The sequence below is a fragment of the Dama dama genome, chromosome 28, assembly GCF_033118175.1.
Source record: "Dama dama isolate Ldn47 chromosome 28, ASM3311817v1, whole genome shotgun sequence".
NCBI classification, from domain to species: Eukaryota; Metazoa; Chordata; class Mammalia; order Artiodactyla; family Cervidae; genus Dama; species Dama dama.
In genome coordinates, this window is record NC_083708.1 from 12,020,501 (window position 1) to 12,044,920 (window position 24,420).

At 41.7% G+C, this 24,420-nt stretch overlaps 1 protein-coding gene across 2 annotated transcripts in view; it reads left to right on the forward strand.

The window, feature by feature from the left end:
- Positions 1-24,420, forward strand: part of RIMS1 (regulating synaptic membrane exocytosis 1) — a 580,103-nt gene that overhangs the window by 520,214 nt on the left and 35,469 nt on the right. The window contains exon 1 of one of the 2 annotated variants that reach the window (XM_061131515.1): positions 19,353-19,487. The exons of the other annotated variant lie outside the window; for it this stretch is intronic. The gene's annotated coding sequence lies outside the window, so the exon portion shown is untranslated. Of the gene's footprint in view, positions 1-19,352; positions 19,488-24,420 lie in introns of those variants that run through there. 2 annotated transcript variants of the gene reach the window in all.

Genomic DNA, 24,420 nt, shown 5'->3' on the forward strand with positions numbered 1-24,420 from the left:
GAAAGTTCAGAAAGAGTTTTCTGGATTCCCTTTCTTCACAAGTCGCTGAGTCCTCCTCACACTCCGGTCTGAATTCTGCCTACCCAGTTTCCCCAGACTGTTCTTACTAAGGTCCCAGAAAGTCAACGGGCATGAATTTGATTGGGAGAAAATTTAACTTACAGTAGAGGTCACAGGTATTCTGCAGATATAAACTGAGGAGATGTGTATAATAGAAAAATGTTTATGAAGATTATTTATTTATTTTTATTTGACATGACTAAAGGTTTCTCTTACACGTGTCACTTCCTTACTGACAATGCCCCAGCCAGACTTAGCTCCCTTCAGTTCACAAAACATACCTTAAGGCTTCCTTCTTTGTATCTTTACAGGTGTTGCAAAGTTCTTTTTTTTAAATTAATTTTCATTGGTATATAATTGATTTACACTCTTAGTTCCTGTGGAACAGCAAAAGGAGTCAGTTAAACATACACATATATTCATTCTTTCTAAATCCTTTTCCTATGCAGGTCATTACAAAGTGTTGGGTAGGCTTCCTTATGTTAGACAGCAGGTTATCTGTTATCTATTTTTTATATATTAACATATATATGTCAACCCCAGTCTCCCAGTTTATCCCCCATCCCTTTATCTCCTGGGTAACTACATTTGTTTTCTGTGTCTGTGACTGCTTCTGTTTGGTAAGGAAGTTCATTTGCACCATTTTTTTAGCCTGTCAAAATCCTTCTCTGCATCCAGGCCCTATCCAAATTCCAACCTCCTGTCGGGGATAAAACTCTGGTCTCTGAACTCCTGTAAGATTTTTCTGGTTCTCCACTGGTGTGGTTTAAGTACTGCTCTGCCTTGTAAGTGTCTGTGGAAGTCCCACTCACAAGATGAACTTAGAAGTTACCCAAGGAGAGTTATCCTGCAGCAGGCGTGTTTCCTCAGGGACGGTTATCCCGCAGCAGATGTGTTTCCCCAGAGATGGTTATCCTGCAGCAGACGTGTTTCCCCAGGACGGTTATCCTGCAGCAGGCGTGTTTCCCCAGGGACGGTTATCCTGCAGCAGATGTGTTTCCCCAGGACGGTTATCCTGCAGCAGACGTGTTTCCCCAGGACAGTTATCCTGCAGCATGCGTGTTTCCCCAGGACGGTTATCCTGCAGCAGGCGTGTTTCCCCAGGGACGGTTATCCTGCAGCAGATGTGTTTCCCCAGGACGGTTATCCTGCAGCAGGCGTGTTTCCCCAGGGATGGTTATCCTGCAGCAGATGTGTTTCCCCAGGACGGTTATCCTGCAGCAGGCGTGTTTCCCCAGGGACGGTTATCCTGCAGCAGGTGTGTTTCCCCAGGACAGTTATCCTGCAGCAGATGTGTTTCCCCAGGACCGTTATCCTGCAGCAGGTGTGTTTCCCCAGGACGGTTATCCTGCAGCAGGCGTGTTTCCCCAGGACAGTTATCCTGCAGCAGGTGTGTTTCCCCAGGGACGGTTATCCTGCAGCAGATGAGTTTCCCCAAGGACGGTTATCCTGCAGCAGATGTGTTTCCCCAGGGATGGTTATCCTGCAGCAGATGTGTTTCCCCAGGACGGTTATCCTGCAGCAGGCGTGTTTCCCCAGGACGGTTATCCTGCAGCAGATGTGTTTCCCCAGGACGGTTATCCTGCAGCAGATGTGTTTCCCCAGGACGGTTATCCTGCAGCAGATGTGTTTCCCCAGGACTGTTATCCTGCAGCAGGCGTGTTTCCCCAGGGACAGTTATCCTGCAGCAGATGTGTTTCCCCAAGGACGGTTATCCTGCAGCAGGTGTGTTTTGCTCTCACACAACCGAGTGTCTTCACATCAGGAGGATCTTGGATTCATGTGATGCTGACATAGTGAGAACAGCTCAGATGGTGACTCACTGATCCTTTAATATTTTGACATGCTATATTTAGTGGATAATTTTCAAAGATAATTTTTCTTCTATGTTGGGTTTTTTTATTCTTAGGAAATCTACTCATCTTTTTTAATAAGTGGAAGTAAATTGTCTTTTCTTCTTCTCCCTACATTTCCCCTTATTTCTTTTATTGGCTTATACATCACTTCAGAAGCACCTAGGGTTGATCTGGATACGTTTTACTGGGCAATTCCACCTTTCTGCTTTCAAGTTTAACCCTTCTACAAATAATTATAGATATTTATTTTGAAAGTTTTGAGACAGGAAATGAATTGTTGTGATGGTAACTTCCTTACCTTTACAATAAAAGTCAAATAAAGTAGCATTTTATTGGGAAATTACTGAGAGACAAAAATAGGCATTGGTGACTTATGATGCTAGTTTTCAACACCCTCCTGTGTATATCACTCCATTTAATAAAGGTTTGCCTATTAATCTTGTGAAAACACTTGGTAAGAAATGCAAAAATATCCATTTTTTAAAGAAATCTTTTTTTGGCAATAGAAACAGAAGATCCTTTTATATATAATGGCCCTACTATAACTTCTTTGCAAGTCAGCTAGTGAATTCCTACATGAAAAATAAAACTTCTGATTTGGGGCCAGTACATTGTGATACTTATTATAAAATCATTTACATTGTAAGGATTCTTTTCTTATGAATAAAGAATGTGTACACACAATGATTAGTCATACTTATAGTGAGACTTAACAGACTTTATCTAGGACTGCAGGAGAAATAACAGTTAATATTCCAGATTCAAACTCAATTTCTTGGAATGTTTTTGAAAGTGAAAATAGCACATTCCTTCCACTCTTAATTTGAAACTCTAAAACCTCTGACGATTTATCAAATAGTAAAGTTAAATATCTATTATACTTAGGAAAGTTTCAAATGGAAAAGGTTATAAATTATACATAATAACTAAGTAAATTTGCTTTTATAACTAAGCCTATACCTTCATTGAAACATTTTGCTATTATCTAATGAAGTAAAGGTGTATCAATTGGGAAATAAAAGCAAATTGATGAAGATGTTAATTTAATACTTTTAGCACTCTGAAATTGAAAGGGTAAGACAGAGTCCTTGATCTGTGTCCTTACATTCTGGAAACTGGAAATAGATGCAAAGCTGCTAATGAGGAAGAGTTCTTGAGAGGAGGACCTATTGATTTGAAGCCCACAGGAAAATACATCCAAGAGACAGTTAATTGACTTTAGGTGGTCTAACCCGCTGCTATAAATGCCAGTCTTATTTACAACATCTACCTCAGGAAGTTCACCTAAACAGTTACTCAGTTGTTTTTAAAATGAAAAAAAAAAAAAAGAAAGGAAAGGAAGGGAAGAAGGAGAGATAGAAAAAGAGTAAAAATTATTTTAAGGGAGTTACATAAAATTTCATGGAGATTCTTAGATATTCAGCAAATCATTGACCTAAAAATACCAATTAGCATGTATTTTGGAGACTTACAGCAAGATCAGAGAAGGGAAATTTTACCTCCAAAGTAGAAATTTACTTTCAATTCTGTCTTCTCATGGATGATTCCTTATTGTTTCTTTCAAAGTAAACACTCAAAAGTATTATGTTTTGTGAGGAAAACCAATCCACTTGTATGGATTATAAGAATGATTTTGATATTTAATCTAAATTTTACAGGCAGAAACATGAAAGAATAAAGGCTGAATTCAAATATATGTTAATGTTGCATTAAATGCATTGACCAGGGTGATAGAGCATTCTTTATTTCCAGAGTTGCTTGAATCTAGTCTAAGTACAATTGCAAGCACTGTATTAATTTTCATTTCAAGGTGTATGTGGCCTGAATCCCAGGTTCCCTGGTGAGTCTGCCTGCATTCGAGTGGTAATAACTCAGTGATAACGGGAGTCTGCCAGCTCCCTCTGCTTTGCCAGACCCCTCCCTGGGCTTTTTAATTCATATTCTGCACGTCCTAGATTCTCTGGCCCAGATAACATGGTCTGACAATTGGGTGCACATCTTTTCACTCTGTAAATGGCTTTGTAACACTATTCAGAGTAATACCAGTTCTCTTACTCTTTTGTTCTGCTTTTATATTTTTAGAGTTGTCGCTCATCGCATACCCTTTAGCTAAGCATTTCAGAAGAGCCTCTGCCCTTTGGAACTCTGCACTGGGTATTCTTCCTGGCCCACCAGAAAGGGAAAGCATTCCCCTTGCCCTTCATTTGTTTACAAGCTCTTTGACCAAGTAGAACATCAACAGGTGAAGAACTGCCCTCCCTTTTTATATGAGACTAAGAACACACACACCTTTTTATAAAACTTTATAGTTTTATAAAGTCTTTCATGTCTATCATTGAATGAGTTCAAAATGCCTGAAGGATTTTAAAATCAGAGCCTGGATCATGTGAGGAAAGATCAGAAATGCATTAACTGAAGGAGGTTCCCAAAGAAAATGAATTTTAAATTGAAATGGGATATTAATACATGCTCTTCATCCCTCAAGCTTTCCATAAGTTTTAATACATTCTTAATATAATTTCCCTTCTTTCAACCCAGAATACAATTGTGACAGTTAAATACAACCAAAAGGAGCATGAATATTTTGAACTGCACATGCATATTAATCTGTAAAAAAAAAAAAAGTCTGTTTTAGCAGCTTATCATCCTAAGCATTGATGTTCCTTTTTAGTTAATGTTCTGCTCACCTCCCCAGGATAAGAAGAAACCATCATTTTTGTTTTAAGCTTTAATTTTTCCCCATCTTTATGTCAGAAGGGTTTAAAACCAGCAGATGCTCTCCAGTGAAATTTAGTGGTGACTGTTTTTACTGCCCCTTATCCCTGGTGTTACTCACATGGTCAAGAATCCACGTGCAGTGCAAGAGACCCAGCTTCGAGACCTGGGTTGGGAAGATCCCCTGGAGAAGAGAATAGCTACCCACTCCAGCATTCTTTCCTGGAGAATTCCATGGACAGAGGAGCCTGGTGCGCTACAGTCCATGGGGTGCAAAGAGGCAGAGCACTGGTGGTACTGTTGTGTGATGACAGACCTTTATCCACTCCACAGATACTATCACAAGGTCATCAATAGCTAATACAAGTGTAATACTTGCTCAGGCTGCGTCCTGTGACTGTTCCTGCATAAAGCCCTTGGTGTACATGGTCACATTCATCTCTCTCAGCCATCTTGGGAGATTGCTATGACATAAGAAGGTGATTATTTTTGAATTTTCAAGGGAAAAATGAAGGCTGAGAGAAGTGAAGTCACTTGTCCAAAGTCACCCAACTGGCAAGGATTTGGGTCTAGTCTGTTTCCAGAGCCTCAGTCCTTGCTATGGACTGAATATTTCTGTCCCCCAAAACACATAAGTTGAAACCTGATGCCCAAGGTAAGGGTCTTAGGAGGTGGGGCTTTGGGAAGAAGATTAGCTTACAAGGGTGGAGGCCTCGTGACTGAGATGAGTGCCCTTATAACGGCAACCCCAGAGACTTTTAAAAGGCCTTTTTCCTGTGAGACGACAGCTGTCTTCAAGGAAGTGGGCTCTCATCAGAGACCCAGTCTGCCACCACCTTGATCTTGGAATTCCCAGCTTCCAGAATTGTGAGAAGTAAACATCTGTTGTTTTATAAGAACTTAGTTTATGGTATTTTTGTTGTAGCATCCTGAATGAACTAAGAGAGTCCTTAACCACGATACTGCGTGGCCTGGGCATTTTGAAGTGGTTAATTAAAGGTGTCTAGTATACTGTTAGTCACTCAGTCCTGTCCAACTCTTTGTGATCCCATGGACTATAGCCCACCAGGCTCCTCTGTCCATGGAATTCTCCAGGCAAGAATTATGGAGTGGGTAGCCATGCCCTCCTCCAGGGGATCTTCCCCATCCAAGGATCTAGCCCAGGTCTCCTGCATTGCAGGCAGATTCTTTACCATCTGAACCACCAGGGAAGCCCAATTAAGTGTGTATTCATCTACAAATCTCCAGAATACCCAGTGTCAACAGTTGGTATTTTGTCAGTTCTCTAGAAGTTTATGTAACTAGAAAAATATTTCATTCTGATTTCCTTTTCCTTTATAGGGAAGCTGAAAATGTTAGTCGCTCGGTCGTGTTTGACTCTTTGTGGCCTCATGGACTGTAGCCCCCAGACTCCTCTGTCCATGGAGTTCTCCAGGCAAGAACACTGGAGAGGGTTTCCATTCCCTCCTCCAGTGGGTCTTCCTGACCCAGGAATCAAACCAGGTCTGCATTGCAGACAGATTATTTACCATCTGACCCACCAGGGGATAGCCCCTTTATTGGGAGAGAACTATAAAATGTACATCTGGATGAGTTTACCACTGAGACTAAAGTCAAGTCACTGTTTTTCTTCTTCAACAATGTGAACCACTTTGTTACTAGTTGGTGTCTTTTTGCTCATTAGGAAAGGGAAATGGAGGAGTCCACGCCGGTAAGGGCAGAGCTGGTCTTGAACCCAGCAGTCAGACAGAAATCTGTGGTCCATATGGGGCAGTGTCAGCCAGGAGCATGGCTCCAGGCCCCCAGTCCTGACAGCTTCCTGTCTTCAGACACAGTGAGGCCCAGTACCATCCTGTGTTTCTTGTTCATTGCACCAACAAATGAGCTTGCTGGACATCTGTGGGCTTAGCAAATGCTACTAGATTTTTCTGTGGGGAAGGGAGTATGTGTAGAAGAGATCATATCGCAAGTTACATAATCTTGTCTCAAAACAGTGACTCATGTTCAGATTGGTGCTGGTTTTTGTCTGGACCATGTCACTGTTTCTGAGCCCTGGTGGGTGGCTAGAGGGTGCAGTACGTGAAGACGAAAAGACTTCCTCGGAGTGTCTGGAGCTGGCGAAGGGAAGTCAAGGGGAAAAGGAGCCCAGACTGTCACGTGCCTCCACGTGAGCGGGGCCCTGGGGTCCCTGTCCCCTGAGCCATGTGTGGTCAGGCTCCAGCAGCTGCTTTGAGGGAGGGCTATGCCCATAGTTATCAGATCATCATCTACTAGGTGCCCTGACAGGGTGAGCAAAGAACAAGATGGTTGTGTTGGGGGAAGATGGGAGATGTAGAAGTAAGTGATTAGGACCTTGAGGAATGCCTCTGTATATTTACAGGAAAGCTGGATGCTTTTGTCATTTACTCAACTGATGCATTTATCCACAAGAATACATCTCATTATAGATAATAATAAAGGTTGAGTTTATCAAATCTTTATATGATGAGCCAGACTGGCACATTCAGGCATTTCAACCAGGGTATTTTCATTCAGGCATTTCAACCAGGTACCATTCTTATCAGGGGCCTCCCTCGTGGCTCAGGTGGTAAAGAGCCTTCCTGCAATGCAGGAGACAGAGGTTCGATCCCTGGGTTGGGCAGATCCCCTGGAGAAGGGAATGATGACCCACTTCAGTATTCTTGCCTAGAGAATCCATAGACGGAGGAGCTTGGCGGGCTACATCCACGGGATCACAAACAGTCGCACACACCTGAGAGACTAGCACTTTAACCTCCTCGGTTTACCATTCTTACTATCCTTTTCTGGATAACGAATCCCAAGCTCAGGAAGATGAAGTGTAATTTGCTCAGCAACACATAGCCAGTAACTGGTCCATTCAGGCTGCTAACATGCTTATTCTTAGCCCTCGTGCTGCGCTGGATATGTTAAAGTAATTCTACTTGCTGTAAAAATTGACCCTAAAATGTGCAAATTCTCAAACTGAATGAAGTGATGTTCCCTCTTCATTCAGTAGCATGGGCAGGTGCTCGTAGCTGACAGCGCTTGCTTCCACACAGTGGCTTAGGTACCGAGGTCCTAACGTCTCATGCTGTTGTCCTCTGAATCCACATGGCAGAAGGATGAAAGCAGGTGGAGAAAGTATATCTGCTTCTTAAAAGCCCCGCCCCAGAGGCCCATATGCCTTGAGCCACATGGCCATGTCCAGCTGCTAGGGGACAGGCCCTGGGAAATGCAGTGCTGGCTGAACAGTCCTTAGCATCAGTTTACTGCAGTGGAAGGGGGTGGACAGCAGGCTAGCTCCCACACAAGTGACTTCAAATGTCTTCCATTATAATGAGTTAAAGCATTTGAAGCATTTGAGACTTTTTTTTTTTTAAGCAAAGGCTGAAAATACTGGTGATTTCTCTCTCTCTTTTTTTTGTATCTCTTTTTTAATTAATTTATTTTTTAAATTTATTTAATTAATTTATTTTTTAAATTTATTTTTTAACAGAAGGATAATTGCTTTACAGAATTGTGTTGTTTCCTGTCAAACATCAACATCAATAAGTCATGGGTATACTATGTCCCTTCCCTCTTGGTATTTCTTATGTAAGAATCGAACACAGCTAGTGTGTTTATCTCAGCTCCAAAGCCTGGAATAAAAATTGGTTTCTGTTCATTCCTCAGTTTTAAGTTTTCTTGGCCTCTTCCGACTCTTAGATTCCTCTACCCCATTTTACATATACCAATGTGTGAAGTTGAGCCATTTCTTTGCCTTTTTTTTAATGTTAGTTTTTATTGAAGTATAGTTGATTTAGAATGTTGTATTAGTTTCAGGTGTATAGCACAATGATTCAAATAAATACATATATACATTTATAAACATATATCTTCCATATACCTGAATACGTACACACACACACATATATGTGTGTATATTATTTTTCAGATTCTTTCCCATTACAGGTTATTACAAAATGTTGAGTATAGTTCCCTGTGTTCTACACTAGGTCCTTGTTGGTTATCTATCTTATGTATCACTGTGTGTCTATGTTAATCCCATTTCTTTGTTTTTTAAAACAAAACTGGCACATGCCAGCGTGCCTGAGTTTAGCATCATTTGGAGAAGATGTCACAGGGAGCAGGGCTGGAGGAAAGGAGATGGTGGGAAGTGGTCAGATCACTAGACACGCAGGATTTTGCCACTTTCCCCTCTTTGGTCTTCTCTCTCTCTCCTCTGCTCCTCCATTGTTTTTCTGAGAATCTGTCTTATTGCTCAACAGCAAGGACGTGCATTTCTATATCCCTCCTCTGAGTTGCTTCATCAACATCTATTTATTTAATATTTAAAGCAGGCCTGTGAGGGGGGCCCTCTTGGCATCTTTCCTGTTCGTCAGTGCAAACACTGCAGGACAGAGAGGGGATGGTGACGGCCTGGCCCAGGTGTGAACCCCGACTGTTCAGCTGCAGCCTGCCCTCGTGGCCATGAGACCGTTCTCCCTCTCGGTAGGGACTTTCTCATACAGGAAAGCTCTTGTGCCGGCTCTCAAGGTTCAATTCTGTTTTGTTAAATGTATTTCTGAAGTTCATCTGAGCTTGAATCCAGCTCTTAAGTGCTCACCGTGGTTATAATTGCAAGGACCACAAAGCACTTCCTATGCTTTCACCAGAAAGGAAACTTGTGTGAGCCCTCACTGGATGCTATTACACTTGATCCTTACGTGCTCTGTGTGTGTCCTTAAGAGTGAAAGTTGCTATTGAGTGTTTTAACTGTAGGAGATTTATTTGTAATTTCCCTAGTGTTCTTTTGCAGACCAGAATAAATGCATTCTTTTTTTACATTCTTTTCCATTATGGTTTATCCCAGGATATTTCCCTGTGCTGTACTATATGTGTTGTTGTTTGGCCATCCCATATACAATAGTTTGCGTCTGCTAATCCCCAGACTTCCAATCCGTTCCTCCCCTACCCTCTCCCCCTTGGCAATCCCATGTCTGTTCTCTATATCTGTAAGTCTGTTTCTGTTTCATAGACAAGTTGATTTGTCTCATATTTTAGGTTCCACGTGTTAGTGATATCATATGGAAAGTGTCTTCCTCTGTCTGACTTACTTAACTTAGTTGATGACCTCTAGGTCCGTCCGTGGTGCTGCCAGTGGGAGTATTTCATTGTGTATATGTACCATGTACTTCTTTCTCTGTTCATCTGTTAATGAACATTTAAGTTATTTCCATGTCTTATGTTGTAAATAGTGCTGCAGTAAACACTGAGGTACATGTATCCTTTTGAATTGCTGTTTTGTCTGGATATATATACCCAAGCATGGGATTCCTGGATTTTATGGCAATTCTATTTTTAGTTTTAAAACACATGTTTGACATTTTTATCATGTACATAATAAGACCTGGTTGATGTCCAGAAAGTTAGATTTGTATATACTAGATGGTTCTTGGTCTCAACATACATAAAGGAGGTTGGATATCATCACTGACCTAATTCTTCCACAGACTCTAGAAGGTGGTTACAGCCCAATGTATTAAGCTGTCGTGGAATACTCCAGAGATGGGTTGACATTCTGCATCCTGTGAGTTGACTTGATATTGGAGATATGTCATTTTATGCTGATTCTAGACATTATTGCTATTTTCAGAACAAAATCATTTCCTATCAGTGGAATGCATGAAATGAAAGCTATTTTAACTCCAAACCTCTGATCTCCAAGAAGCCTTGAAATTCTGTCACTTGCTTTCTGGAATTTGGAAATGTGCTTCTGGAACAGATAAAGAAATGGTTCACGTTTCTCTAACTCTTCCCTTGGAATGCATCTAGTGGCAAAAGAAAGCCCATCTTCAATGAGATGGAGGCCAGAACCTGAAGCAGCAGCAAAGAAGGAAGATTATTTGAAGTCTTGAGTTTTAGCTTAAAAATTCATGAGCCTTTAGCCTTTCCCTGACTATATACTCATGTTAATTTTGCTATAAAATTTCCCCAAAGCTTCTAGCAAATGTAGAATAGCATTCTCCTCTAAGTTCCATGCTTGTTCGTTATCCTCAAATATCATCGAAAAACACTGCTTCCATCCCTCCTCCAGGATCATTAGCCAGAACCTGAAGGCCAGCTGTCCACATCTGGGGCCTTAACCAGCAGGGTTTTCCGTGCAGTCCATGACCATAGAGTAAAGGACAGCTAACTGGACAGCAGAGCTGACAAGCTGGGATCTTATCCAACACCAAAATCTGACTGTCTGAGCTAACTCTGATTCACTCTGAGTGAAGGATACCCTGTAGCTTGAAGAATGAAGGATCTTTACCAGGGATCTTCCCAAGAAAAGACTTCTCTTTGCTCTCCCGGTTCTCAAGAAGTCTCAAAAACTTTGATGCAAACCTCCTTTACTTGAGTTTTACAGATATGTACTATCGAACACTTAGCATTTCTATAAACTTGAAACTAAATATGCTAACAACCATCTTAGTTATAATTCCGCATTCTGATATTGGTGATTGACAGTCATTCCACTCAAGGTTTTTCTTTTTTTCCTAAGTGCAAAAATACATTGAGTCAGATTATTTACAGAGATTGAGAAAAGAAGAAAGCAAAGCATCAGTGGTTTATATCACTTCGTGGTTCGCTTTTGTGTAGCCCTACCAGTCACGTGTCATTCGCTGACCCCCCAAAATGCAGCTGCTCCCTGTGAGGGAGATTCATTTGCAGAGGAGTCACACCTCTTGGCTGTACCGCAGAGTTATGTAGCAAAGCAAGAGCTGAATTTGTGTAACGACAGGAATGTAGTCTTCTCTTCTGCTTTTCATAGAACTGAATGAAGTTAGGGTTAGGAAAAAATAGTGCTAATACTGATGATAAGAAACATAGCCTTCAGAAAATATAGTTCAGCAAAATATAATTAAAGACAGTGTCTAATAGGGGAGGTGGAGGGAAGTGCTAGAGAGATCTTTAAGATTCTAGGGTGATGATGCTTGTCTCAAAAACAGCCCAGTGAGTGTTCTTAATGCAAAGTAATGCTGCATATTTGCATGAGAACTGGAAGAAATACTTAGAAGGGGCTACTGAGATTCCACAATTTCTGATAAGCCAAGGCTGCTTTGATAAATTGCAGAGAAATTCTTGTTTGCAAGATGCCAAACATACCTAGAGTTTATATGGGGACAGATACAGGAAACATTGTTTAAATGTAATTTCTTAAGTTATGACCACAGAAGAGGGGCCTGTTAAGTTTGTCAGCGAGAAGTATGGGTTTTGAAAATCTTATATTCTAATGAAAGGAAAAATTTAAGATTAAAAATGGAGAGAGAATTACTTCCTAGAGCTTGGTCCTTGAGAAGGCAAGAGGGAGAGGCAGCTGACCAGACAAGAGAGACACCCTTTGCCTTATGGGAGGAGACATAGGGGGAAAGGTGAGTGTGGAGGCTTACCTTCTCATTCATCATGCTCCACCATGCTTCTGGTACGTAACTGCCTGTATGATGGTTCCGTGCCTAGATGGTCTTCAGATACCACACTGACCGCCCATAGGGTACGTAGCCCAGCCCCAGCATTACCGTCAGCTCTGATGAGACATCCTCAGGCCAGTATGTCAGTTAAGGCATGTAAGAAGCCAGCCAAGTCAGAATCCCCACCAGCCATCTGTCTTTGAGCCTCACCTCTAGTTTCAGTCATATCATTAGAAAGCCATTCACCTTATTTTTCTGAATAATGACCTTTTCAAATAATTCCTGGCCAGTTAGACACATCTTCAGATCTTCAGTGGCCCTGCTTAATACTGAGTGTTTCAAGTAGTAACATAATCCAGCATAAATGACAAAGTTTATTAAATTAACATTTAGCATCCATGGAGTCATAGAGTCACCAAAACCTTTCTAGGACAGGGAATTTAATTAATTATTATACTTGGACTTGCATTTCTTCTAAATCATGTGTAAACTAACAAAGTTTACCTGCCTAAATGACAAGAATTTTCCTTCAAGGGTCATGTGAAATAAATAATGCTCAGAAGACATTAGTTACAAAGGTTGGGTTTCAAATATATGTTATTGTGTTTATAAAGTCACCTTTTCTTCATAAGTACATGTGTGAAAAATTACTGTTGAAAATCTTGACAATGACCCAACGTAAAAAATTTGTTTTACCCAATTTTCTGGAAGAATTCTATATTCTCTAGATTCAAACATACATGTGAGACTTTTAATATGCAGTTGTGTTCATGGATTTTTAACAAGTTGTATGAAATTTATCAGGTATATATACTTGCTTTAATGGGAGGATAGAAGAGGACAATTTACCTGTTAGCGTTGGGCTGACTCTTCAAATTCCAATGATACAGCCCTTTTGTGTAAAGTTAAGTGTTGTTTAAGGTTAATTTGTGTTGTATTTTATCACCTGGCTTCTAATCAGAGCACTGTGTCTCTATGTTCCTTATAAAATGGCTTTCCTATTAGCAACCATTTTTCAGGAATATGTGTGTGTGCTCAGCCATGTCTGACTCCTTGCACCCCCATGAACTGTAGCGCTCCAGGCTCCTCTGTCCATGGAATTTTTCAGGGAAAAATACTGGAGTGGGCTTCCATTTCCTTCTCCATTTCCATATATATATGGAAATGTTATTAGCCTGAATCCTTATTTGTGAGAAAATGCAAAGGGTCTGCAGTGCAATATTATTTCAGGTAAAAACCCATAAATACCAAGTTATTGTTAATATAACAGCTGTTTGTCTTTTAGGTGTCAGAGCCTGCCCTTGGTGCTTTACATCATTTCTATTTATTCCAGAAAACTAAGCTATTTCCACTTTACACAAGAGGAAACTTCAGATTAACAACTTGCCAGATGTTATCTAGTGGTAGTGTTAGCATTTCAGTGTAGGTCTGTGTAGAGTCTTAAGGGGAAAATGTGTGTGCATGTGTATATCTAAAGATAGGAGGCAAGGCAGTTTTTATGTGTGTGTATTGTCTCTTTGGGGGGCTTAACAAACATTTGACTAAATGTGTTCTAATTGCCAATGACTCTGTTGTCTATAGGTGTGAACTTACAGCATCTGTAGTAAATTACGTTTCTTGGCCTGAGAAATCCTTATAAATGGTAATTTTTTCAAAATTATTTGGAAACCTATAATTATTCTTAGGATTTGGATCATGAGATCGTCTTTTAAATGAAAGTAAACCTTATGGACGTCTCTTTTGCAGGGTAATAACTTTCTGAGTAATCTTATAGTAGTAGTGTTTGATTTGTTTTTGCTGCTGTAACAGGTGACTATAAATGTAGTTGCTTAAAACACAGCAGAAGTGTATTATCTTGCAATCCTGGAGGTCAGAAGTCCAAAGCGGGTCAAGGTGTGGGTTGGGCTGAGTTTCTTCCTGGGGCTACAGGGAGAATCCGCGTCTTTGCCTCCCAGTCTGCTGGGGCTGCTATCACTCCTTCACCTTCAGCCCTCTTCCCCCTTCAAAGCCATCACGTCACTCTTACTCAGACCTGCGTCTCTCTTCCTCTTGTAAGGACCCTTAGGATAATACTGCCCTCCATCCTGATGATTCAGGATAATCTCCTTATTTTAAGGTCAGTTGATTAGCAAACAATTCTATCTGCAACCATGATTCCAACTCACCATGAACATAGCATACATTCTAGAGATTAGGGTGCAGACATCTTTTGGAGGGTGGGGGACGTTATTCTACTCATCCCAGACAGATTTCTATTTTGTAGGGTCTGAAGTTTAAGGAAAGCTTTTTTCAAGAAAATGAACACACAAAATTACAAATGCAAAATCGGACACTAAAGCACTTAATTATGTATACTAAGAAAAAAAATGACACCAAATACAGACTTTGTAACAAACCAAGCTGTATAAATATGTCCCAAACTTAACTCATACTAATTTTAACATCAGTTCTTTCATATATTCATATATCAAACAAAAGAACTGCATTTGATAAAAATGCCTCATTCAAAACTTCCATTTGTTTGGGTAAGTTAAAAATGAATAGTAGGAGCCCTTCTAAAATTATGTTTTCAAAATTTGGTTTCTAACCAACTTTTCATTCACTTTTATTCATGTCATTTTTTCCCCATGGGTTCAGTTGTCCAGTTGCTCCTGTTCTGAGAGAGATGACACAAAGAATATGGAAATTGGGGCTGGAAGGCCTTGGCTCATTGGTTTGTTCATTCATTCTGAATGTATTTATTCAGCATCTGCTGTGTGCCAGGCATTGTGCTGGGTTCAGGGGATGTGTCCTAAGTGGGACAGATCCCTCAGGACCTTCCAGTGTGACAGGCAGACACAGGGGGTCTTCTCAGCACATTGGGTGTTCTGAAGGTTTGCAGGACCTTGGGAAGGCCTTGAAAGGGGCCCAGCCTGGGCCGATGGCCATGAAGTTTCCTCCAGGTCCTGCAGGACGAGACGAGGCAGTCAGGGCAGACGGGTGCGGGGAGAGGAAGGGGATTTCAGCAAAAGAAATACTGTGGGTAAAGACTGGTGCTGGGAAAGCTGATACAGATTTTGAGAAGGTGAAAGGGCAGGAGCCTGTGGTCTGGGGAGGAAGGGAGAGAGTGGCGTGAGAGCCGCCCTGAGAGCAGGTAGGGGGCAGGTCGGAAGGGGTCTCAGGACCATGCTTAAGGTCTCGGTTTCATCTTAAACCAGCAGGGTTTCAAGGAAGGTTTCTACACAGAGATGTAGAATGATCTGATCAGCAGATTGAAAGCTTTACCTGTTCCTTTGGAGCAAGGGACCAGCAAGGGGGGAAAGGCAAGAGTAAATGCAAGAAAATGTTAGGATAAAGAGAAGTATTTGGATTTTAAATAAAGACTTGTTAACTATCTTCTTTTCAAAAGGATTTGGATATATATGTCTTTTCATTGGCAATGACTCCCTTTTTTAAAAAGTTATTCATTAAGCACTATTTAAGATACACAAAAAATTTAGAAGGCATACAGTCACTTGCTTTTATGCTGAGAGATACAGTTAAAATTTCTTTGACCAGGTGTTTGTGTTCTTTTTCTAATTGTGTAATAAATGTAGTTTCCTTAAAAGGAGGCATTTGGGGGCATCAACAAGCGGGTTAAGGGGAGGTTGGGGGAGTTAGAAAGTTTCTTCTCAGGGGGCACCAGGCCTCCTGTAGCTGATGGTAAAGGTTACCTGATTTAGAACTTGTTGTTGGTGTGGGGGAGGCTCCTCATACGGCCCCCGAGTCTCGTGAGACGCGCTGGTGGCGGGGACCCCTGGTGCCTCTCCACCAGCTTCCAAGGAGCACACCTTTCTTTACTGCAGGTGTTGCCTTCTCCCCTCCGGGATTCCCACCTCCTTGGCTCACAGGGCAAGCCCCACTCCTGCCCCCATTCATATACCCCTGGGGCCCCCCTTTTTCTGCCCTGAGATAGTCAGAGGCATCCTTTGTGTTTTCTGTGTGGTTTATGCATATCTTTCAATGTTTTCTCACTCTGGTTTCCCTTCTGACATAGTTTCTACTTCTTCTTGCTACACTACACAAGGAAGCAGACCGTTGGCATGTATTTCCCTGTTGATGGAGGTTTGTGTGCAAGTGTGCTAAGTTGCATCAGTCGTGTCTGACTGTGTGCAACCCGATGGACTGGAACTGCCAGGCTCCTGTGTCCATGGGACTCTCCAGGCAAGAATCCTGCAGTGGGTTGCCATGCCCTCCTCCAGGGGATCTTTCTGTCCCAGGGGTCGTACCTGTGTCTCTTGCATTGCAGGCATATTCTTTACCACTGAGCCACTGGGGAGGCCCCTGCTGGAGGTTTGTTTATACCTTTAGAAGTAGTTGAGGTAGACGGCTGTGCATGAATGTCCACACTATAAATGATGAAGAGCTGAAGGAAACTTCTGTACATGTGTTTGTCACTTGCTGTCTATGGAAAGCCTGTCACTATAGTTTATGTCAAGTGAAACTTATTTTATTCTAATCTTTGTAAAATACTAATGAATTTACAAAGAAAAAATTTTTCCACATTCCCCAAACATCTGCTAAAACCACGTATCTCTCCAGCCCTAAAAAATAAAATAAGTTTCTCTTTGGCAGCTCTGTGGGTTGGACTCACCTGAAAGCAGACCCTGAGTCAAAAGTCTGAGTGCAGATAGTTTACTTAGAGGTGATTCCAGGGCAGTGAGACAGGAAAAGGCAGTCAGTGTAAAGTGTGTTATTTAGTGGGTGAGTGCCCTCGGCAACTGGGGCCCTGTCCCATTGGGGTTCTGTGGGAGACGGTGTAGAGGTGTCTCCTTGAGGGTGAGGAAGCTGGCGTTTATCCACCAAGCCCCACTCCTCGTCGACTGGGCACTGCTTCCAGGGTCCTCAGCTTCCTGGAACTTGAAGCCTCTTTACTGTGTGGGCCCAGCCAGCAGCAGCCAGGGCCCCCATAGAGTCACGGGTCCTGCAGGGAGAAGCAGTCTAGCATCTGGGAACAGGAACTGCCCAGGGGACTGGGCAGAGCCTCCACAGCGTCTGCGCCTTTGGCCTCTGCCCAGCGTCTGCCCCTCGAGTTGTAGGAAGGGCACTCAGCCCGTGAGTTCCTGCAGCCCCCGCACAGGCAGAGGTGGGCTGCTGTGCCAGCCACAGGCCCGGTGAGATCACGTCCTTCTATCATTGTCCAGAACATTCTGTTACAGAGGAGGACCCCTATCGGTCCGCTCCACGTGCTGCTGGGATGCACACTATGGTCAGTGAGGTCTGTGCCCACCCATCTCTAAATCCCTTTGGTTGGTTTTTCTCTATGCTCCTCATTTTGGCTGCACGTGGAACACATCGTATTAAAGAGATGCTCTTAACAGACAGCATTACGTTGTCTAGAGTGGAAGGACTTCACCCTTTGAGGGAAGCTGCTGTTGACTGGGGGGACCCAGTTCTCATGGCAGGATGTCCAGGGTCATGGGTGGGCTGCCACCTTCCACCCCTCTGAAGAGCATCCAGACGAAGCAGAGTAGCAGTTTGAGGGGTTCCCTGCTGGTCATGAAAGACTGCCCATGTATGTGCTGTTTTACGTTAGAAAGTTCTCTTATAACCTTGTCCCTTTTCAGTTATTCTGGCCTCAAGTTTAGCTGCTTCAGTTGTGCCGACAGAGGTGGTTCCGTCAGCACAAACATACGTTTCCCCATGCAAAAGACCCAGGTAAGCACCCCAGGTTCCAGGAGCGCTGGAACGCATGCGCCGTGCCCCGCAGAGCCTCCAGGCTAGACTGTTGAGTTCCATGGGCTTCTGTTCTTTGGTGTTTTCAAGCCTTGGGATTTAAATAACTGTCTAAATGAAATTTCACAGTGTCACCTGGAATTGTTTTGAGGCAAGTTTAGTTTAGTTTAACTTGTTACTGTTCTCCTTTTTATATTGGTATATGTATGTGGACTAGAGAATTGATCACCCAGACTGGAATGTCTTGGTGAGTGAAAAGGAAACATTATTAATAACATGTTACAACAGTGCTCACAAACCAGGACTGTCCTGTGTTACTAGTGAGTAGGATCACCCTGCCATATCTCACCTATTCATGCTCATTTTTTTTTTTTATGCTCATTTTTAAGGTGAGAAGGGACGATAGGAAGAGACACAGTCATGGTCAAAACAAGACAAAACAAGCAGCTACACATAGTCAACTCCATAACCCAGAATAATACATGTATTGCCTACCAAATAGTGTTAAAATATTATATCATTGGAGTGACTGTAATAACAGCATTTTGAAGATATTTTTGCTTGGTTCTTTGTGACAGTTTACCCCCAACTCTGAAAAGGATCTGCTATTAAAAAAAAAAAAAAAAAAGTTCCTATCTTTCTTTTTTTTTTTTTTTTTGGTTCCTATCTTTCAAATAGTGCATGTTTCTTATCCAAAAAAGCAAAAAAACAAACAACAAAAAACCAAACCTGATCGTCGTAAGATGGTTCTCCCACTGCCATTTTCCCCATCATCATGAAAGGGCTTACAGTGCCACTTCGATTGGAAGGAAGCGGACTTGGCTGGAAGTGGCATTCAAGGGCTTGATGTTGCGGCCGGTGGTAGTTTTGCATGTAAATACTAACTGCTCCTGAAGTCTGGGCCTGTGTCCTCATTCTTATAAAACATAGCAAGCCCAGCAATGCCAGCAAATTGGAGGAGGGTGAACAGAAATGTGTGGGGAAGCAGTGAGCTTGGTGTGTAAAAAATGTTCAGCAAGAGTTGGGCTGTTTACCTTTCCTGTGCATTACCGTCTCCTTTGCCCTAGAGCTGTCTCCTGGCAGGGTGGGGTGCAGAGAAAGCCCCTGAGTGCATCTGGAAGGTGATGCTGTTGATGCCTGGGTGTATTACATGTGTATTACAAGCACCATGGCAAGATATCCATATGGGACCTTCCTCTTGACCCTCTAAAAGCCCTTTAAACAGATTTACCCTGGACATCATGTGTTAAGCCCTGAGCTTTACTTCTTGACTTTTTATTAAATACTAGAGAAGCTACATGGCATTTCATAGATTAAGAAGCAGATTTTCAGTTCATTTGATTTAAATACGTCTTCATTATGTAGTTTGTTGAAAAATTTGTGACTATGTAGCAGCTTTCAAATTGTGCTATTTAGCAGTTTTCAAATTATGAGATGATACATAGCAAATTTACCGAGTGATTTGTCACTTCATGGTCGTATAGTATAATAGGCTCTGGAAGAAACACTCCTGGCAGAAGCAATTTAATCATCCTGTTGTAAGTGTGAGGAAGGGGGGCGGGGGAGAGGGGGTTGTGGGGGGAGAGAGAGAAAGGAAAGGTTTCTCAGAGCTCCGATATTCCTCCCCGAGGCAGCACAAGTTATTTAAGCCAGGTCAAAGCTGCTTTGGCTTCAGTTTTCCTCTGAGGACAACCTAATGCTGATTCTTCATTTTCTCAAGATAAACAAGGTAAGTCTGTGTTCTGTAAATGGATTTACTGAGCCCTTAGAGGAGTTTGTTAGTTGATGTATAACATCTTATGAAACTAAAACCAAAAGCCAAATTCCTGTTTGTCTGATACGTTCAAAAAATGTGTAAACAGTTTTTGCAAAAGTATATTATACTTTATTATTAGAGTACTAATAATTGAATGAAAAAGAAAAAAATGTAAAAGTAATGTAATGGATGAAGTACATACAGAAGGATGTTGCTGCTCTGGGTGTATTTATAAAATCGTAATGTCTAAATATGATAACTTTAGACCTAGGCTTACAGGATTTTAAAACTGGATTTGAAATTGAGCAGTGCTTCAACTCAAGCTTACCTCGTAGTGTTATCACAAAATTATATTTTTCTTTAAAGCAATTTGATTTGTATTTAAAATTGGATCAACTGCTTTGCATATCACGTAATCCTTTTATATACAAATAAATACAAATACATTTATATGGACATGTATTTTGGAAATTTAAAAGTTTATTTTTGTTACTTTTTAAAATTGTAAATCATGTTAGGTTCCAAAAACTTTGCCTTTCATGTGTTATAGCCAGGCAAGGGCCAGAGAAATGTAACTTTTTTGTGTAAATAACTTAATGATGACTCATTTCAGCTGCCTTATTTAATACCATTTATAGTTTTTTGTTGTTATTGTTTCCTAAGACTACCTATTTTTGAAGATCTTTCTCAGCCATATTTCAGAGAAATTAATCAAAATTCTCAAATGATAAGTATGGTTTAACTATCTTTAGATTAAAAGAAAACATACATTTTAAGAGTCTAAATAAAATTTTAAAATAGGCTTATTTTGTGCTTTCAGATAGTTCATGTGCAGAAGTGTAATCTGGTCATCTTTCCCCCTAATTCATTTTCTTCTTCACCCGTATGCTGTTGCCACAGAAGATCTGGCTGAAATTAGAAGTGTCGTTTGTCATCACTAGACCTTGTGTCAAAGCCATTCTGAGAATCTTCTAGAAAAGGGTAGTTGTAGTTGCACATAGTCATAAACAGTGCTGCTCTTCAAAGGCTAACCATAAAATAACACTTTGTTACTTGCTTCTTTCTAAAAAATTTTTTTAAATAACCTCTAAATCAGAATCTGTGGGACATGTAGAGGCTTTCATACATTAGCAAAGTCTTCACCGTAAGACTTGTGTTTTGTTTGTATGCTTATTTTATATTCTGATTAACACGTGTATAGAACTAATTCCTGATTTTAGTTCCAGTTAACACTTCACACAACTTCAGAAGCAGGGCTCATCCACGGAAAGAAGGCATAAACATGCTTAGGATGGTTGTAATATGTCATGATTTTTATCTTTCCCTTCCCTAATCCCCAGTTTAGCTTAAGTCATTTGTCTCAAAAGGAATCTGAGCATCTGTTTGGTTACACAACATCTTCATGTTTAACCAACTGAGTGAAATGGCCTCTTCTTATATGTGCTTATTATTAATGGGCAGTAAGAAATCATTTTTTTACTGAACTAAAAAGTATATTTTAAAAATTATTTGAGTATAGTTGATTAATATTGTGATGTTTGTTTCTGCTGTATAGTGAAGTGAATCAGCTACATGTGTATCCACTATTGTTTGTTTTTTTTTTAGATTCTTTTCAAAAAGTGTATTTTTTTTCCTTCACACTTTAAACTTGGTGTAAGACTAACAGTGCAGAATCAGTGTGTTCTGGATTTTATTTTTTTAATCTGAGTGGCCAGTGATTAGGAACCGCTTTGGGCTAATCTCTGAAGGTGTATGCGCAGTTAATGCTCCCAGCTTTAGTTACAAGATTCAGTCAGCGGCTCACTCAGTAAATATTTTTGGGAGAAACTTGTGTCTCATAAAGCACTCTGTGACCAGGAGGATGCTAAGGGGAGAGGCATGAAAGCATATCCAGAAGAAAAATTACATGTAAGTGAAGGATTTTATTTAAAGTCTATCACGTTCATCTAAGTGTTTTCATAGAGCAGTTTATAGTCAATTACCAAGTAACTTTTAGGGACGCCACCAATGCAGGAGTGAAAAGAGCAGTGTCACTGTAGCTTAGGCTGGTCTGACTCGATTGCAAGTGCATATGCTTGAGGTGGTCTTAAAGGAATGGCAGGGGTCATCTCAAGTAAGTGGGATAAAGTGCAGCTTGGAGGCAGAAAAGGTCAGCTCATACACCAGGAACAAGGCTCGAGGCAGCCTGGTTGGTGCAGAAGGTTGCTGTCGGGGAACAGAGAGAAGCAGATGAGGCAGAGTTGGTGGAAATAAAACGCAGGGACACCAGCCAGGAACACAGGAGCCAGAGACCAACGACCAACATCTTTATGCAAGTTAATCTGCTGTGGTTGTATAGATCCCAGCTGAAATGACAAGCATCTCAACATAAGGAAAGTGATGGAAGCAAGAAGGAAGGAACAGGTGGAGAAGATGAAGTGGAAGAGTCACAAAGATAACCAGGTTCGAACGTGGGAAAGTGGCAGCCCCTTTAACAGAAATGGGGCGTTAGGAGAGAAGACCTCTTGGGATCTGTGACGCTCTGCCAATCAGGTTCAGCCAGAGGAGCAGAATCTGTCAGAGATAGACATTAAGAGATTTATTACCAGGCTTCTGTGGTTGTGGGGCAGGTCCGAAATCCACAGGGCAGCCCCGAGTTTGGACAGCCCAGGGCCCCAGGGATGGCTGGAGCTACAGCCCACGTGGGAGGTGTCCCCAACCAGAGGGGCCTTAGTTCTGCCCTTGAAGCCTTTAAATCATCCAGATTGCCTGAAATAGTCCCCCTTATTAAAGTCAACCGAGTATGTCTTCTAATCACACCTACAAGGTATACCTAGACGTGTGTTTGATTGAATGACCAGGACTGTAGCCCAGCCCAGGAGACACAGAACAAAACCATCAGAATCCTCCAACTTGTTATGAACCCGAGGGGCTGCTCAGATTTCTTAGGTGACAATGGAAGAAACACATCAGAAATTCAGAAGGAAATCTGAGAAAGGTGCTGAGTTTGGAGGGCTTCCCTGGTGGCTCAGATCATAAGGAACCCAGCTGAGTTCAGTCCTTGGGTCAGAAAGATCCCCTGGAAGAGGGCATGGCAACCCACTCCAGCATCCTCGCCTGGGGAAGCCCATGGCAGGAGGAGCCTGGCGGGCTATAGTCACAGGGTCACACAGAGTCGAACACCACTGAAGCGACCAACGCAGCCCAGCAGACCACTGAGATTGGAGCTACCGTGATAGGAGTTAACCACTAGTGGTGATCTGTTCATGTCGGCCAGGAGTTTGGGAGGTCCTCACACAAGGCTGTAAACTCCTACATCAAAGATGAATCTTAGGAGAAACCATTTTTAAAGGGCAGAAGAAAGAGTATTTGACTAAAAGATGCAAAGAAAAGATTAGATTTGGAAGTTTAGATTTAGTGCTAAGAGGAGAGCTATAGCATCGTATGACTTTGTCCATCTCTGCTATACTTTCTCACTAATTTTCCAAGATTTCCAGTGGGGCAGGGGGACACTGTGGTCCCCTGGTTTTCTCCTATACTATATTGAGGGATCTTGCTGCCAGGGATCCAGACAGAATCTGCACTGAGAGAAAGCCAGTGTTTTGTTTTGTTTTATTGTGAACTTTAAACATACAATTGAAGTAAGGTAAAACATTCCAGGCTGCAGGTATTACAGACATAAAGAATCAGACACATATTCCAGATAAGGAAGAGTTAGAGGTACAGCCATTCTGCTTACTTAGTGGAGAGATTTGGGGGAAGCTTCAGTCCACAGTCTTGAATGCCTTGTCTCTTGCTCATCTGTTCAGCATTTTCTTTAACCTTCAATATACAACTCAGGTGTCTCCTCCTCTGAGAGAAGTTCATTAACTCACTATGGCAGGGATGTTAACACTGTCCTTTGTCCTATCTCTTGGGCATATTTGCACTTGTTATCCTGCTGAATGAGACTTCCCTGGTGGCCCAGTGGTTTAAAAAAAAGAAAATCTGCCTGCCAATGCAGGAGACGCAGGTTCAATCCCTGGGTCAGGATGATCTCCCCTGGAGAAGGAAATGGCAACCCACTCCATATTTTCCTGGGAAATCCCATGGATGGAAGACCCTGGTGGGCTACAGTCCATGAGGCCACAAAGAGCCTGGCATGAGTGAGTGACTAAACAGCCACACCAGCATCCTGCTGAGATAGAACTGCTTGTATGTTTTTCTCCCCCACCAGCTGATGGTCACCTCCCTTCAATTTTGAATCCACCACCCTGGAAGGAAATGTTTCTGGGGGTTAAAGAGTAAAGTTTAGGAGAATAAGGTAGAGAAGAAGAGGAGGGGAAGTAAATGGCAGGAACATTGCAGGAGGTGGGGGAGGTGTTTACCATTGTCCTAATACGGAGGAGGTGGAGGATGGAGTCGGAAGGGAGGGAGCCTGGGAGAAATCTGTCCTCTTGGAAACGTAAAGACAAACAGATGCAAAGGAAAATATTCCTTCTTTAATGAGGCTATTTTCCCTGATGTGAAAAACTCGTTGATTTTTAAACTGTTATTTAACTTTAATATATAGCATGTAAAGGGCTTATAACAGTGAAAGCTACTAGTCCTATGTATGTGTGTGTATGTGTTGTGTGTGTGTGAGTGTGTGTGTGATCTGAGGGTCTGTTACGAGTCCGGTCTTACATATTTTGTTTAATTGACATTTCACTGTGTTTTTCCCAGTCATATGCTCTCCTAGTGTTTGGTTACAAATGCTGTTATTAATAAGTCAAAATGTGGTTCCTTCCTCAACTAATTGAAAGTATTTTACAAATAGTGGAATTCTATGTGAATATGATTGTGATGCGTTGGGTTGCAAGAAAACAGGAAAAGCGACTTTCCATATCAGCATTATCTTGCAGTGCCCTTGAGAGGAAAATATAAAGGTTAAAGAGAAGTGTCTCAT